At 41.8% G+C, this 16,644-nt stretch overlaps 1 protein-coding gene across 7 annotated transcripts in view; it reads right to left on the reverse strand.

Moving 5' to 3' along the window:
- STAT5B (signal transducer and activator of transcription 5B) overlaps positions 1–16,644 on the reverse strand; it is an 82,014-nt gene that overhangs the window by 36,343 nt on the left and 29,027 nt on the right. Inside the window, exon 1 of one of the 7 annotated variants that reach the window (XM_063718828.1) lies at positions 12,377–12,479. The exons of the other annotated variants lie outside the window; for them this stretch is intronic. The gene's annotated coding sequence lies outside the window, so the exon portion shown is untranslated. Of the gene's footprint in view, positions 1–12,376; positions 12,480–16,644 lie in introns of those variants that run through there. 7 annotated transcript variants of the gene reach the window in all.

A 16,644-nucleotide genomic window follows, 5' to 3' on the forward strand; every position in this document is an offset into this window, starting at 1 on the left:
AAAGTGCTGGGATTACAGGTGTGAGCCACCATGCCCGGCCAGAAGCACATCTTATTCACAACTGTGTCCCCAGTGTCTAGTAGAATGGCTTGCCCATGGAAAGTGGTCAAAAAATACTTGCGGAGCGAATAAATACACAAACAAATATTTAACATGCCCTGCTGGTCAAGCATATTTAGGAGCCTTTTACTGTTTTAGGAAAGAAATACTGTGGTGATATACCATGCATGTAGGGGTATTAAAAAATGTCACTCTATTTTGCCTTAAATTTTAGATTATTTCTTAGTTTTCATCAAAGAGTAGAATGCTGAGCTCTTAGAATTTGTAGAATATTTTTATGATTCTAGTTATGAACATGCCATAATAATTATTTTCTAAAATAGCATCCCATTTGAAGGATAACAGCTGGTAAATACCAAGTGGCAATCACCTTATTTTGATAAATACAATATAGTTTCACTACATGTAAGTGCTTTGATAGAGCTAGAGAGTAGATTCTGCTCACTGCTATTCAAAAGTGTAAAATAAAAGTACACTAACTAGTACAGAGTCATTTTTATTTTACTGTTAAACTGAAAATTATCTATATGTGAAATATGAGATGACTTACTGACATTATCATTATAAAATTCTAAATACCCAGTTTAGGAAAAAACCAACTGTTTTCCCAGTTATGTGAATAACACCTAGAAGCTATGTAGTGGTTTTTTTGAGACGGAGCCTCACTCTGTCGCCTAGGCTGGAGTGCAGTGGCATGATCTCGGCTCACTGCAGCCTCCACCTCCCGAGTTCAAGCGATTCTTCTGCCTCAGCCTCCTGAGTAGCTGGGACTACGGGCACTCACCACCATGCCTGGCTAATTTTTTTTAGTAGAGATGGGGTTTTACCACGTTGGCCAGGTTGGTCTTGAACTACTGACCTCAGGTGACCTGCCCGCCTCGGCCTCCCAAAGTGCTGGGATTACAGGCATGAGCCAGCGTGCCTGGCAGCTAAGTAGTATTTTTCTTCATACATGTCAGAACTCTTCACCCCATTATCAAGCTATGTCCACATGCCTGATATGAGTAGCATTCATCTAACCGGCATTCATTCTTCTAACTGGCATTCATCCAGCCATCGAACGCTACTCTGCATCCACAAAGACTGTACCTCTGTCCCCAGTACCCGCCCTCTTCTGCTTATTTACGGGCAGCTCCAATTTCAGTGCGTGATGCTCAGACAAGGGAAGTGGTTTGTTCTTTGGTAAATCATCACAGGGGATTCTCTAAAGACTGGGAAATGGATTCGCAATCTTATTTTTAGGCCAAAGATGAGAACTATTTGAGCTCGGTTGAGTTGCACTCTGTGTTCACAAGCATTTCAGAACAACCTAAGACAGCCCTGGATGCAGAAAACTGTACTTTCTGAAGGCATAAAGCACCTACTTCAACCTTATATGTCTGGATATACCCATGGGCTTGGAGAGCCAAATAAATCAGTCGGGCCCTCAGGCACTTATTAATAAAAGTTTCAAAGTCTAATAGCTCATAATGTTACAGGCTTACTGAAAACCATAAAAATGAATGTCCACTACACAAATAAGTGATATAAGTGAGTGGGATTTGGAATAATTTTGTCTCAGTCATAAATATCTTTTCTCAGATACTTTTCCTTTCTAAAAGTAAAATACAAACTATAACAAAGAAAAACATTACTCTCTCTGAGGACTTGTGGAACACTGTGACGAAGGTCTTGCCCTAGCTAAACTGCAGTGGAGAGTAGTGTCTGACATTAGAAGGCCCACTGTGTATCTGCCAACTCAGTGAATGAATTCTAGCGTGGGGTGGGAGTAGGGGGTTAATATGAATAATATTATGAATAATATGGATATAATATGAATAATATGAATCCAGTAGATTTGGTCTGCTGGATTCATGTGTATAATTTAAAGCATTTTGTAATTCTGATTCTCCATCCTACCCCCCCATCCTAGGGCCAAAGTCTCTAAACTGGGGTTAAACTTTTAGAGATGATGCTGAACTCACCTAAATATGGTTCTGCCAAGGACAGCCCGTTAAGCCTCTCTGTGCCTCAGTTTTCTTATTTGTACAATGGGAATAATAATACTTATGCCCCTTAGGGGGCTGCTGTAAGAATGAATTAGTTTTATGTACGTACCTAAAACAGTGTCTGGCTAAGAGCAGGTGCTCTGTAAGTACTCACTACTGTTCTTACTGTTACCTTAAACTTACAAAACCGGCTTCTTTCTCCCATCTCTAATTTTAACTCAATTTAATAAACTTTCCAAAAATCAATCCTCCACAAATAGCTCTTGCTATCCTTCTCCTTAACCAATATCCTCCAGTATAAACTTTTCCATCCATCCATCCATCCATCCATCCATCTGAGACAGGGTCTTACTCCATCACTCAGGCTGGAGTGCAGTGGTGTGATCATGGTTCACTGCAGCCTCAAACTCCTGGGCTTGAGGGATACTCCTACCTCAGCCACCCAAGTAGCTGGAACTGTGGGCACATGCCATCACACCTAGCTAATTAAAGAAAAAAACTTTTTTTTTTTTTGTAGAGACAAGGTCTTACTACGTTGCCCAGGCTGGTCTCAAACTCCTAACCTCAAGTGATCCTCCCAAGTCAGCATCCCCCAGAGTGCTGGGATTAGAGGCACGAGCCATTGTGCCTGGCCTTTTTTTTTTTTTTTTTTTTTTAGGCAGAGTCTCGTTCTGTCACCCAGGCTGGAGTGCAGTGGCGTGACCTGGGCTCACTGCAACCTCCGCCTCCCGGGTTTAAGCAATTATCCGCCTCAGCCTCCCAAGTAGCTGGGATTACAGCTGCCCGCCACCACGCCCGGCTAATTTTGTACTTTTAGTAGAGACAGGGTTTCACCATCTTGGCCAGGCTGGTCTTGAACTCCTGACCTTGTGATCCACCCACCTCGGCCTCCCAAAGTGCTGGGATTACAGGCTGTGCCGGGCCCTTTTAAAAGATGGTTTTCCTATTTCTTAATCAATTTCACTGGCACAAGGACTTCTACAGACAGGAACTCTTGGGAGGTGGTGGAAAGGCACTGTGAAGTCTGTTCTCTTATCTTTGAATGAAAGAACGGAGAATTGTGAAGGGTGAGGGTGGTACAGTAACAGCAAGGCTTTGATTTTGCCCTATGCATACTAAACTCTTAAAAAAAAAAAAAAAAAAAGAAGAGGCCGGGTGCGGTGGCTCATGCCTGTAATCCCAGCACTCTGGGAGGCCGAGGCGGGTGGATCACGAGGTCAAGAGATCGAGACCATCCTGGCCAAAATGGTGAAAACTCATCTCTACTAAAAATACAAAAATTAGCTGGGCGTGGTGCCATGCTCCTGTAGTCCCAGCTACTCAGGAGACTGAGGCAGAAGAATCGCTTGAACCCGGGAGGCAGAGGTTGCAGTGAGCCAAGATCATGCCACTGCACTCTAGGCTGGCGACAGAGCGAGACTCTGTCTCAAAAAAAAAAGGAGAAGAAAACTACCCATTCCATTCCTTCCAATATGTTGTTGAACAGAGAAGACTAAGCCAGCAGGGAGCCATGCCTTTACCTATTCCTTCCAAGGACATATCTGACTTTTAATAATTAAAGTACAAAAAACAACTAATGAAATTTATTATACTGCTTTATGAATTATTAGCAACAAATATTTCAATTCATCTAATAAATAAAAATAAACTTCAGAAATAGGATGAGAAATAAATAACATTTATCAGTGTTATTATTATCCCCCATCCAGATTCAAGAGCTAGCTAAGAACTTACTATATTACTTATAACAAGTGCTTTTATGAATCTACTCTTTATCCTAAATCCCTCAGACATAGGCACTATTATTATCCCCATGTTATAGATGAGGAAATTGAGGGTCATCAAGATTAAGCAGAATTGTAACGTGGTGAGACAGTTTTGGAAAACTATCTGGCAATTCTGCAAAAGGGTAAACACAGAATTACTACATTATCCAGTAGTTCCACTCCTGGGTATATGCCTAAGAGAAGTGAAAACATGTGTCCCCAGAAAGTGGGTACACAGGCCAGGTGCAGTGGCTCACGCCTGTAATCCCAGCACTTTGGGAGGCTGAGGCGGGTGGATCACCTGAGGTCAGGAGTTCAAGACCAGCCTGGCCAACATGGCGAAACCCCATCTCTACTAAAAATTTTTTTAAAAAAATGAGCCGGGCACGGTGGCGGGTGCCTGTAATCCCAGCTATTTGGGAGGCTGAGGCAGGGGAATTGCTTGAATCTGGGAGGCGGAGGTTGCAGTGAGCCGAGATCTGTGCCACTGCACTCCAGCCTGGATGACAGGGCAAGCACAGCAAGACTCTGTCTCAAAAACAAAACAAAACAAAAAACAGGTACACAAATGTTCACAGCTGCATTATTCATAATCACCCCATAATCGCCCCAAAGCGGAATCAACTCAAATGCCCACCAAAGGATAAACAGATAAATATGGATAGAAGTGGATAAATACAATGAATAAAATGGAATATTATGCAGATGTTAAAACGGAATGAAGTACTGACTCATGCTACAGTGTGGATGACCTTGAAATCATTACGTAAAGTGAAAGGCATGCAAGGGAACATACTGTAAATTCCATTTTTATGAAATATCCGGAATAGGCAAATCCATAGAGACAGAAAATAGATTGGTGGTTGCCAAGGGCTGAGGGGAGGGAGAAATGGAGAATGATTGCTAAAAGGTATGGGCTTTTTGAGGGGATGATGAAAATGTTCTGGAATTAGATAGTGGTGATAATTGTATAACTCTGAGAATATACTTCAAAGAGTGAATTTTATAGTGCGTGATTATATCTCAGTAAAGCTATTTTTAAAAAGAGAAAGAGGTGAAACACTTGCTCCAGGGTCGGTCCCATACTACTAAGGGGTACTATCTGGGCTGGACCTACCTGAGAACCTGCACCAGGCTGCACGCATGTTGAGGACTTAAGGTGGTTTGCCATTTTCTATGTACTTTTCTGCCTGTTTGTTATATTTCATAATTTAAAGAGAGCAAAGAATGAAAAATTAAAGTAAGAAAACTAATACTGAGGGGCTCTGATTTTGGCAAAGGCTAGGGCTGCGTGACAGATGAAAGAGATGACATATAAACATTGCTTCTGATCTGAAAAGTACAAGGCAAGGAGCCAGGGTTCAAAACTGTTAAACCTATCAGCTCCAGTGAATGACTAAGGATTCTGTACAGAATATAAAGAGCAAGTTCCGGCCAGGCGTGGTGGCTCATGCTTGTAATCCTAGTACTTTGTGAGGCAGAGGCGGGCAGATCACCTGAGGTTGGGAGTTCAAGACCAGCCTGACCAACATGGAGAAACTCTGTCTCTACTAAAAATACAAAAAATTAGCCAGGTGTGGTGGTGCATGCCTGTAATCCCAGCTACTTGGGATGCTGAGGCAGGAGAATCGCTTGAACCTGGGAGGTGGAGGTTGTGGTGAGCTGAGATCGCACCATTGCACTGCAGCATTGGCAACAAGAGTGAAACTCCGTCTCAAAAAAAAAAAAAAGAGCAAATTCCCTAGTTATATTTACTGCTTTACTGTTGATACCAACATTATTAAATATATTAAATGGTGGTGGTCACCTAGTACAAGGATTTTTTTTTTTTTTTGAGACACAGTCTCACTCTGTCATCCAGGCTGGAGTGCAGTGGCATGATCTCGGCTCACTGCAACCTCTGCCTCCCAGGTTCAAGAGATTCTCCTGCCTCAGCCTCCTGAGTAGCTGGAATTACAGGCATGTGCCACTGTGTCTGGTTAATTTTTGGATTTTTAGTAGAGGCAAGGTTTTACCATGTTGGCCAGGCTGGTCTTGAACTCCTGACCTCAAGTGATCCACCCACCTCGGCCTCCCAAAGTGTTGGGATTACAGGCGTGAGCCACCATGCCCAGCCTAGTATAGGGATTTTGAGGGATGGAAAAATATTCAATAGCAGCAATAAAGGATTAAGACTTCATTCATATTAAAATTGGACTAATATCAAGTAAGAAGGCTATCACATCTAGAAGTAGGTCAATACCAGAGCCATCTGCTCTTTAATTTTTTTTTTCTAAATACTACCTTACACGCAATCAGGAAGCCAATTCTCTTTTTAAAAAATCACATTATTAAACAGATGGGAAGAGAACAGAAAGAATAAAAGCATTTGGCTCACAAAGAAGCAAACAAGGAAAAATGTGCCCAGGCAACACAGAGATGATAATATTCTGGGAAGACAATCAGTCATTAATCTTTATGTCACAGCCAAATCATTGCATATTACAATGGGAAGAACAGAGAATGGAGGAGGGGAAAACGGTAAGGGAGGGAATAAAGGAGAAGGTAGAGAAAGGACCTACTTACTAAATATAAAAATCAAGTTTCAATCAGCAGGTTACTACATATTTAAAACTCTCATCTAAATATAGGATATAAAGTCTTGGCCAAAAATGCACAATCTCAAAAATAAAGAGTGTAGACTCAGACAAGGATCATCACAGCTACTAAAACCATTAGGTGACAGTTGTTGGGGAACAGCATTTAGTCTCAAAGTACTACTCACATATTACTTATTATTCACAAAGGGGAAAAGGTGTATTTCCGTGGATAAATCTGTCGGACAATGCCTTAACCGAGTGATCAAACATCCCCAATCATGGGATAAACTGACATTATGTGCCTCCAGATATGATTTGCTGAAAAGAATACACAAACTAAATCATGAAGAAACAATCAGACAAATCCAAATTGTGAGACTCTAATCAATGATCCCACCCCCCACCGAAAACAGGTGGAACTGTTCTAGGTTAAAGGAGACTGAAGAGACACAACCACCAAGAGCGTAATTCAAAAACAAAAACATGACTAGGTGCGGTGGCTCATACCTGTAATCCCAGCACTTTGGGAGGCCAAGCCCGGAGGATCACTCAAGGTCAAGCATTCGAGACAAGCCTGGCCAACATGGTGAAACCCTGTCTCTACTAAAAATACAAAAATTAGTTGGGCACGGTGGCACACACCTGTAGTTGCAGCTACTCGGAAGGCTGAGGCACAAGAATCTCTTGAACCCGGGAGGCAGAGGTTGTAGTGAGCTGAGATTGCGCCACTTGCACTCCAGGCTGGGCAACTGAGTGAGACTCTGTCTCAAAACAAACAAAAACACCCACAGCTCTAAAGGCCATTATATCATTATATATTAGATATTATTTTATCACTGCTAAATTTCTTGAGAGTGACAATGGCATTCAGGTTGTGTAGAAGAATGCCCTTGCTCGGAGTAGATACACTGTCAAGTATTTGAGGGTAAATGGCCATGACGTCTGCATCTTACTTTGGGAGGAGAAACGGAAGAGTGACAGTGGTGGGGAGTGTGGGAAAGTAAATCTAACAACTGTGAACACTGGCTCAACCTAGGTGAAGTATATGCGAGTACTCATTGTTCTATTCTTCCCGCTTTTCAGTTATTTACATTTTTTTCAAAATCAAAATTAAGGGCAATAAACATTCCAAAAAAGAAAAACAAAGCAATGAGAGCAGAGGTTTGACTCTCACTTTGAAACTGTCCCTGGTGGTAAATAAAAATCTGGACTTCTTAGACGTTGTGCTGCAGCTTGTAGGCCACCAGCATGCAAGTTGGGCTCTCTCGTGCCATGGTGGCCCACAGTGTACGTGTGTTATCATTATCTCCATGTCCAAATCCAGCCAGCAACTTCAGCGATCCCTTTGGGAAGAAGCTACATCTGTATCACTTTCCAGATGACTAAAAGCACTTGCTGTAGCCCAAAAATAATGACCATCTGCATTATGGAAAAATAAGAAATGATTTGAAGCTGCCATGTAGTCCTATCTTAGCTTCAGAATTTTTTTCTTTCTTTTCTTTTTTTTTTGAGACAGGGTCTCACTCTGTCACTTAGGCTGGAGTGCTACGGCGTAATCACTGCTCACTGCAGTCTCAACCTCCTGGGTTCAGGTGATACTCCTCCCTTAGCCTCCTGAGTAGCTGGGACCACAGGTGTGTGCTACCATGCCCGGCTAATTTTTTTTTTTTTTTAGAGATGGGGTCTTGCTATGTTGCCCAGGCTGGTCATGAACTCCTGGACTCAAGTGATCCTCTTACCTCGGCCTCCCAAAGTGCTGGGATGACAAGTGTGAGCCACCACACCCAGCCAGCCTCAGAATTTCTAGTGAAGGTTTATATTTGTACTGTAATTCAAGATCAACTCATCTTAGAATGTGTCTCTTGGACAATTCAAATCTTTTAGTTCAGGAAAAAAACTCCTCAGCTACTACAATACCCTGTTTCTATACTACTTAAATGAAACAAAATCCCTTTCCTCTTATTTGAAAGTTAAAAACAAACAAAACAGGCAATTTATTAATAAATCTACACGTTACCAATATTTTCCCTATTAAAGTTCATGGCCTCCCTCTTACCATTGAGAATTAGTATTTAGTTTCTACCTAGCAAAATTTTCTTTGACGAGTGCCTTGATTTAGGCCAATTCCCAGGGATATATACCATTGGGAGAAACCAGAAATAACCAAGATGTCCAAACTAGGGGGATGATTAGACTATAACATATTAATCTAATGGGATATGGTGCAACCAGTTAAATGAAATATAAAAGCTATGTTGAAATATAAAAACCATGTAGACGCATTTTTAAATTTTTATTTTATTTATTTTTTTTTTTTTGAGACAGAGTCTTGCTCTTTCAACCAGGCTAAAGGGCAGTGGCACGATCTTGGCTCACTGCAACCCCCACCACTCATGTTCAAGCAATTCTCTAGTCTCAGCCTCCTGAGCAGCTGGGACCATAGGCATCTGCCACCAATGCCTGGCTAATTTGTCTTTTTTTTTTTTTTTGAGATGGAGTCTCACTCTGTCGCCCAGGCTGGAGTGCAGTGGTGCGATCTCGGCTCACTGCAACCTCCGCCTCCCAGGTTCAAGTGATTCTCCTGCCTCAGCCTCCTGAATAGCTGGGACTACAGGCACGTGCCACCATGCCCAGCTAATTTTTGTATTTTTAGTAGAGACGGGGTTTCACCATGTTGGCCAAGATGGTCTCGATCTCAAGACCTCGTGATCCGCCCACCTCGGCCTCCCAAAGTGCTGGAATTACAGGCGTGAGCCACTGCGCCCGGCCGAGTCTTGCTCTTTCAACCGGGTTAAAGTGCAGTGGCATGATCTTGGCTCACTGCAACCCCCACCTCTCGCGTTCAAACAATTCTCTTGTCTCAGCCTCCTGAGCAGCTGGGACCATAGGCATCTGCCACCAATGCCCAGCTAATTTTTTATTTTTATTTTTTTGAGATGGAGTTTTGCTCTTATTGCCCAGGCTGGAGTGCAATGGTGCAATCTTGGCTCACTGCAACCTCCGCCCCCCAGGTTCAAGCAATTCTCCCGCCTCAGCCTCCTGAGTAGCTGGGATTACAGGTGCCCACCACCATACCCGGCTAATTTCTTGTATTTTTAATAGAGACGGGTTTTCACCGTGTTGGCCAGGCTGGTTTCGAACTCCTGACCTCAGGTGATCTGCCCACCTCGGCCTCCCAAAGTGCTGGGATTACAGGCGTGAGCCACTCCGCCCAGCCCTAATTTTTGTATTTTTAGTAGAGATGGGGTTTCACCATGTTGGCCAGGCTGGTCTCCAACTCTTGGCCTTGTGATCCTCCTGCCTCGGCCTCCCAAACTGCTGGGATTACAGATGTGAGCCATCGCACCTGGCCCATAGACACATTTTTTTAGAGTAGAAATAAAAGAATGTTAAATGAAAAGTGTATACAACACGTATGCAAGAGGGCAAATACAGAAAGGTCAAAGAGAAGTGTAAACAGTTGTTACATTTAGGTGAAGGGGTTTTTTGGTACAATTTTTGTAAAGTTTTTGATTAAATTGTGTTTAAAATGTAAAACTTGAGATATAAATTTAATAATCAATGGGGAATTGGTACTGACTATCCCATAGGAACCAAGTTGAAAGAGACATAAAACACAGGAAGAAATATTTCCTAACATGATAATATCCAGGTTATGACACTGCCTTACCTGGGCCGCCTTGATTTAAGTAGAACATTCAGAATTATAAAGTAAAAATTCAGAATTATAAAAAAATTTTTAAAGAAATGCAATTCTTTCACTTTCAAATATATAGTGCCTTAAATGTGTTTTCAAGTAGTGATTTAAGACTGTTAATAACAGATTAATTTGTAATTCTGACATATATTTATATATATTAGTGGCCCTCTTTCATCTTTGATATGACTAAGCAAATTTGTACCAACTGTAACTAGAACGAAATACACAGAAAGCCACTCACAACGGTACCAGAATTTCTTTAAAATAAAAAACTTTCTAGCTGGGCATGGTGACTCACTTCTGCAGTCCAAGCTACTCAGCAGGCTGAGACGGGAGCGCTCCCAGGAGGTCAAGGCTGCAGTGAGCTATGATCACACCGCTGTGCTCAAGCCTGAGCCACAAACCAAGACCCCATTTCTAAACACAAACAAACACATCTCTTACCTCTAATCACATACCTGAACACAACTGGCTTATGTGAAGGCCGTTGATAGTTCAAGAGTAACAATTCAAGGTGTCTAGAAAACTATCATTACAAGAGCAGATCACAGGAAACCTCAGCTGTTAGTTCCTAACTTTGCTCCTATTCAAAGGCCAACAGAACTGGGGAGAAATCTTCCTGTTTTGTTGATATCAATTTATTTTGTGCCAAGAACCTATACCTAAAACCAATGCAGGGTTTGTATTCCCCCTGGATTCTTCATTACCCCTGAAAGTGGAACAGATCAGACCAGTTTCCAAGAACAAAAGCACTGCAGGGCAATCTTGCTAAGGAGGCCCTGAGATGTTTCTCTCTGTACTAATCTCTATGTCTTCTATGTACATCCACACAAACCTTCACCCAACCATCTCTGCCATCAACAGCAAATCTAGGGAAGAGACCAATAATACCTTAGAAAAGCACACCTATCCACCGAACCAAAACTAAACGCAGAAGGATATGGCAGTTCGCCCCATTTTCCAGGTAGCTGTGTTCTCTTAATTTGCCATGAATTAAAATGTTTCATTTTTACTTAGACATAACTTGAATATGTCATTTCAAATAACAAAATAAAAACTGAACTGAATATGTTTTAGTTAAAACAATACAAAACTGAAATCTCCTCTTTTAAGAGAGAAATGCTTCATCAGCTGGTTAGTTCCCTTGTTTGCTTACTGGGTGATATGAAACCCAACTACAGCTTTCCGAAAATAATCCCAAGTTGTGGGGTGTCCTACTACCTGTGTTTAAGTAAAACAAGTCCTGCAGAAAAAGTGGATCCAACGAGTAGCAGGTTTGTTAAGAAGCTAAATTTTGGCCAGGTGTAGTGGCTCACACCTGTAATCTCAGCACTTTGGGAGGCCGAGGCAAGAGGATCACCTGAGCTCAGGAGTTCAAGACCAGCTTGGGCAACATATCAAGGCTCTGTCTTTACAAAGAAAGCAAAACAAAAAGTAGTAGCGTGTGGTGGCGCACACCTGTAGTCTTAGTTACTTGGGAGGATGAGGTGGGAGAATCACTTGAGCCCAGGAGTTAGCAGCTGCAGTGAACTATGATTGCACCACTGCATGCCAGATGGACGACAGAGCCAGACTCATTCTCTAAAAAAAAAAAAGTATGAAAAAAAGAAGAAGCTAATTCTGGGCCAGGCACAGTGGCTCATGCCTGTAAACCCAGCACTCTGGGAGGCCGAGATGGGAAGATTGATTAGGCCAGGAGTTTGAGACAAGCCTAGGCAACATAGTGAGACTCCATCTCTACAAAAAGTTTAAAAATTAGCCCAGTGTGGTGGCGCATGCCTGTAGTTCTAGCTACTCAGGAGACAGGCAGAAGAATTGCTTAAGCCCAGGAATTTGAGGCTGCTGTGAGCCGTGATTGTGTCGCTGCACTCCAGCCTGGGTGACATTGTGAGATCTTGTCCAAAAAAAAAAAAAAAAAAAGAACCTTATTCTAATTCTGAGAAGAAATGACATTTAATAAGAGCTCATGTCTTAGCAAATCAAAATGTTTGTCCTGCTGGGGAAAAAAAAAACAAACGGTTATCCAGGTATAAAAAGCAATTACCAGGACATTTAACATTAAGATGAACTAAAATTGTGCACAAAATAATTGCCCACATTTACTACAGCACTCAGTGGGAGTAAATAAAATGCAATTACTTTCGCTAAAGCAACCTACTTTTTCTGGTAACAGACTGTCTCTCACTATACCTCTAATAGTAAATCTACACACAACTTAGCATGGTGTAGGAACTTGAGTGCTTGCTCCTACAGCACACAACAGATGCACTAAAAGGCTCCCACCTCTTAACTAACAGCTTATGCTGCAAGGCATCAGCCAGGATAACGGCAGAGCCCTTCTGTGTCTGTGTTCTTTCACAGGCGGCACTGTTACCGGAAGAAGCAAAGAGCAGCGATTTCCTTCCAAAAGGTCAGCTGCCTCAGACAGACCAAACAGAAAGCAGTGAATTCTTGCCAACTTCCCCTCCTGCTTCTGCAGCTAGTACGCAATAGCATTTAGTTTCCAGTAAAGCTCTAGATAAAAACAAAGCAAATGTGAGACCCAGAATCTACGCAATGTCAGTGTCTCGCTTGACTGAATGAAGGGCAGTAAGATCATATGGAGCTATACTTTTTCAACAGTGGTGGAAGTGTTAGGAAGGTGAGATTAAACATGAAGAAAAGGTCAGGACTGGAACCATCTAGATTTTATACCAATGTCCAGAAGTCTCCATCTAAAAATAAGATGGTAGGCTGGGTGCGGTGGCTCAGGCCTGTAATCCCAGCACTTTGGGAGGCCAAGGCCGGTGGATCACTTGAGGTCAGGAGTTTGAGACCAGTCTGGCTAGCATGGTGAAACCCCGTCTCTACCAAAAATATACAAAATTAGCTGGGTGTGGTGGCACGTGACTGTAATCCCAGCTACTCGAGAGGCTGAGGCACGAGAACTGCTTGAACCTGGGAGGCGGAGGTAGCAGACAGCCAAGATTGCACCACTGCACTCCAGCCTGTGCAACAGAGTGAGACTCTATCTCAAAAAAAATAAAAAGAAAAAGAAGATGGTATTTTAGAGATAATAAATGCAACAACAGATAAAGTCCCTAGTCAACTAGGGATAAAAAAAGAATAAATTTTGAACTTATTCTCAAAATAAAGTCAAGTCAGTCATTGTACAACATGCTAGGGCACAGGCAGGGTTCAATGCTGACAACCAGTAGGTATATAGACAATGAATATATAAGTTTCTTAGATTAGACATGGAGAAAAGACTGTAAAACACATAACAAAAAGGGGAAGAGGATAGAAAATATAATTTTTTTTTTTTGAGACAGGGTCTCACCCTGTCACCCATGCTGGAGTGCAGTGGCGTGATCTCAGCTCACTGCAACCTCTGCCTCCCAGTCTCTAGCAATCCTCTTGTCTCAGTCTTCTGAGTAGCTGGGACCACAGGTATGTACCACTATGCCTGGCTAATTTTTTGTATTTTTGGTAGAAACGGGGCTTCATTATGTTGCCCAGGCTGGTCTCGAACTCTTGAACTCAAGCGCTCCACCCACCTCGGCCTTCCAAAGTGCTGGGATGACAGGCGTGAGCCACTGCGCCAAACCCAGACTTCTTTAAATTAAGAGAGTGTTAAACTACATGAAAGCCTACGCATTCAGTCTTCCCAGAGGAGCAAAATTAGACCCTTTTGAGTATAAAAGTGAAGGAGAAGGAAGGGAAAATGATGATTTTAAACGTTTTCTCAACCAGATCGGTTCCCGGCTTAACTATCTACACAAAACTTGCGAGAAAATGTTCCCCATGTCGTCGGCTCTATGTGGTTTCTAACTCGTCAGTTTCAGGTTGTGGTGGCAACAGAGACACCAGGCTTTTTGTGAGACAAGCTCTTGTTCTAAAAAGTCTGGGCTTTGATGATGGAGAGTATTTTAACCCCACTCTGAGAATACCTAGTTTGAAATGAAGATAGTATGGAGTTCAAGGAAAAACGTATTAGTTTGTTATGTTAAATTAAGCCACCCACACACCCACACTAGAAACTGTTTTGTGTTGGAAACAAAATAAATGACTTCATTTCCAAGCCTTTCCTATACTTCATCACCAAACCTTAAATAATAGCAAAGGAATAAGCATGGGAAATGAGAAAAATAAAGTACTAGCAGCAGTAGTAATAGAATTATAATAACAGTAGTAGTAATAAATATTCAAGGAGTTTCGTCCACCTTCAGAGCTCAGGCTGTGAACCACAGTGCTTTACTTATTGAAAATCATCACCAGGCCGGGCGCGGTGGCTCATGCCTGTAATCCCAGCACTTTAGGAGGCCGAGGCGGGTGGATCATGAGGTCAGGAGATTGAGACCATCCTGGCTAGCATGGTGAAACCCCATCTCTACTAAAAATACAAAAAATTAGCCAGGCGTGGTGGCAGGCACCTGTAGTCCCAGCTACTCGGGAGGCTGAGGCAGGAGAATCACTTGAACCCGGGAGGTGGAGGATGCAGTGAGCGGAGATCGTGCCACTGCAACTCCAGTCTGGGTGATAGAGCGAAACTCTGTCTCAAAAAAAAAAAAAAAAAAATCAATCAGGTAGTCAAATGAGTTTTTCCTGACAGTGATACCTGCAGTTTAAGACTCCTTTATAACACGAGCCACAAAATGAATTATCACAAAATGCAATTCACAAATGAATACAAAAAGATTATTTAACAATCCAAAAAAAAGGCTTTAAATAAGACTCCCTTCCCTGAGGGTTAGCACTAAGAAGACAAACCTTCAAACACAACCAAAGGACGTCATATTTGGGGGGGTGGGGGGGTTCACCTTCATTCTTTTAAATCAATCAGAAATTAGCCAAAAGCTTTAGATTGTAAAAGTGAGTGGGAGGAGAATAACGAGAACTGTCCTGGGCTTGGGTAACTTTCCCATAAGGCCAAAACCTAGATCCTGACTGCTTGTGGTCAGAATTAGCAATGCAACATTTCCTATAAGAAGCTGAGTTGTTAACTTTGTTAAACTTGTTCACAAATTCCTTAAGGAGTTTCCATTAGTTACATTATTATCCATCACCAATATTTATCACAGAACATCTGAAACTCAGGCTTTCTAATGGCAGAAAACATTTTACATACAGGGGGAAATATCATTAATAGAAATGAGAAAGCAACTTATAAAACACTCCAGTGTGTAAGACAGGATAACAAAGGATACTGAAGTTAGCTGCCATCTGGATACCTGTTCACATGATACCAATAACTAAACAGCAACTTACCTGATGCCACTGTGCATTGGGTTGGAGACAAGGTACACATGATAAATTCCTACTATAATTAATAAATGTTCAAATGAAAATATACAAATAGATTGGGCGCGGTGGCTCACACCTGTAATCCCAGCACTTTGGGAGGCCAAGGTAGGCAAATCACAAGGTCAGGAGCTCAAGACCAGCCTGGCCAACATGGTGAAACCCCATCTCTACTAAAAATACAAAAAATTAGCTGGGCGTGGTGATGCGTGCCTGTAATCTCAGCTACTGCGGAGGCTAAGGCAGGAGAATGGCTTGAACCCAGGAGGTGGAGGTTGCAGTGAGCCAAGATTGTGCCACTGCACTCCAGCCTGGGTGACAGAGCAAGGCTCCATCTCAAAAAAAAAAAAAAAGGAAAGAAAATATACAAATAACTATGTTACTGTTGATGTACATTAAGCATGAGGTGAATGCTAGGAGATCATCTGGGTTCTCCAAGCTATGCCATCAAGAAATAGACACTCTGATACAGAAGGCAACTTCTGAATTTAACAGTGCTGTGCGATATATCAAGGGGAAATTTGGGACAAGGACGCCTGGCAGTTCCACAAGCCTAGGAAAGGTGCCTCAAACAATCTTTAACACCTTTAGCTAGAAATAGAATCAATACAATATTTGTATCCAATGTCTTTGATCATTTTGATCATCCTGTTTTTAAAAGATGGGATGTTTTCCTCCTCTAGAATTAGAATTTACCCTACACTCTGGGCATAAGAACCAAAGCAACTAAGTTATCTGCTGGCCAACTAATAGACTGTAAGCCATCCTGGAGCGAGGACCATGTCTCTCTGATTCATTTTGATTTCCCTAATATAGTACTTGATACACATAGTTGGTATTCAGTAATTGTGTATTGAATACAATTTTTATAGACCTCCATGTTACAAAAAGGACCTAAATTGGGGGAAATGGATGGTAGGTCAGTTATTTCCTTCAGGATATTTTTAACACTGTGGAGGTCATTAACTTGAATCCTTATTACAGGAATAATGGGAGTGAATCACACTTTATAGAAACCATGACGGAGGTTTTGACTCATCATTGGTGCTAATCAAGGTAAACAAAACAGCAAGTTGTGCCACCCTCATAAACATCATGACAAGTTTGTAAAATAGAGCTAACACTTTATTGCAGCAATTTCAAAAAGAATTACATGAAATATGATGATAAGATGAGCTAAAATTCCAAAGAAAGCATCTTCTCTAAGCAAACTAACCTTTCTTTTAATTATATCTCAAGAAAGAAGCTGAGTATAAACAAAAAGCACATTT

Source organism: Pongo abelii, chromosome 19 (assembly GCF_028885655.2).
Source record: "Pongo abelii isolate AG06213 chromosome 19, NHGRI_mPonAbe1-v2.0_pri, whole genome shotgun sequence".
Lineage (NCBI taxonomy): Eukaryota > Metazoa > Chordata > Mammalia > Primates > Hominidae > Pongo > Pongo abelii.